The sequence below is a fragment of the Varanus komodoensis genome, unplaced genomic scaffold (genome assembly GCF_004798865.1).
Source record: "Varanus komodoensis strain SLA01 unplaced genomic scaffold, ASM479886v1 scaffold1, whole genome shotgun sequence".
NCBI classification, from domain to species: Eukaryota; Metazoa; Chordata; class Lepidosauria; order Squamata; family Varanidae; genus Varanus; species Varanus komodoensis.
The window spans coordinates 1769606-1771467 of record NW_025335268.1 but is presented as its reverse complement, the minus strand read 5'-3'; positions in this window follow the sequence as shown (position 1 = coordinate 1771467).

Here is a 1862-nt window from a genome sequence, read left to right as displayed (position 1 = left end):
AACATTGAGTTAAAAAGTAGCTCAAGGTTTAATGGAAAGTTAAACCAAAGAGTGGAAAGATAAGTCAGTATATTTTCTGTAGCCTCATACAAGTGTTTAATATTTTATAGCAATAGGATTATATCGCAGTGTATTTTATACAGTCCATTATTAGACATTTCTTGTGGTTTATAAGTGCCTAACTATCAGCTTCAGTAGCTAGACACATGTGGAATCAAATGCATGTTAGCAATTTGTGATTCCATTATATCCAACCCACCTTAAACATTTCCACCAAAGTGGATTTCACAAGTTCTCTTTCTGGGATCTTTTCCATGTTTTTCCTCCTGCAGGTTAAGTGGTTATTCTCCCTGAATAGGCCACATCCCCTTATGGTAGCTGTTTACACAGCTGAAAACCTATTAAAACTCCATTAGTCTGCTGCATAAAATGAGTTATACAGGAGTATTACCTTAACCTTTTCACCCATGTTCGCATTCTATTAATCCAGCATCATGTTAACTTCCCTATGCCTTATCCAGTTTATTCCTGTCTTCCTTCAAGTCCAGAGACCAAGTTGGATTCAGAGGCAAAAGGTTTTGCTGAATACAATGGAACCTTGCAGTTTTTCATTTTCCTTGCCGATAAATACTACGGCCATGATTCAAGGAGCCCGTGAGTTCATTACAACCACTGGGGTTTGTTTCTCCTTGTTCCTTTGTACACCTGATCTGCATGCCGTTTCATCACAAACCACTTTTGAAACTCCCCCAATTGTAACATTTTGCCCAGGAAACAGGTGCAGAACTATTTTACTGCACTGCGAATCTTTACCAACACTGCTTTGGGAGACACTGTTTCCTTCAGGGACAGATTTTAAAATGTGAAGAACTGTGTTCTGCTTGTTATAGCCATTATTAAATGAAACACTGAAAGGGAATTTAAAAAAAGAGGGGAAAAGCCACCCACTTAGCAGGATTGTACCGGCAGCAAGCTATTTCTGTTCCCTGAAGTGTCTTTAATCGGCATCCCTCAGGTACTTTGTAACCTTGATGAGAGCATGAGTACCCTTGAGGCAATGTGTTCCAATTGGAAAATTACCGTTCCAAACGTTTCTTATCTGAAATGATGTCAAATCCAGACCTATTGCAGCACACAACAATTTTCTTCTTGTTTGCCTTTTCTTACTTTTTAAAATATTCTCTAAGTGGTTATTTTAGCCAATAGCTTTGGTGGACTGTCTGCAAGCCAGCAATGCTCCGAAATCCCAATGTCAAAACCAGAGGCAAGGAGCTACTGGACTTGATTTAAGAATGCACATTTTTCTATGTTTTTCAGTTAAGAAAGTATTAGACAAGGCCAGAACTTGCCTGTGGTTCTATTCCAGTATGTTCTGGCTTAGAAGTCTTTGTACCTAGACAGATTACAGAAAGAGAAGACAGTGGCCGCATCTGAAGCACAGCCAGAGGTAAACCAAAATGAGTTGATTTCCCATTCCTGGATAATTTGAATTAGATGAGGAAGTTACCTTCCAACCCCATCCTAGGCAGGGTCTGGGCCCAGTGCACACCAGAAAACTCTCTCCACATATATATGGGGAATAGAAATGGGGTGGAATTCAGTTCCGATTCAGGATGACTGACTGAAGAAAGGCTGTGGCAGGGACCTTGCCAAAAAAAGTGACCAAGCAGGACTTTTCCTCCTCCTGTATTCCTGTCAGCCCCTTGTGTACATGCACACATCTGTGGTACCACTAATGTTTTTAGCACACAGACGCATGCCGTAGGAATGGGCACAGACTCTGAAATGCAGCAGTGAATGCACATCTCTGACACCAACTGTATATGGTGCACCATGGCCCCAAAGGAAGTTCATGGACTGAT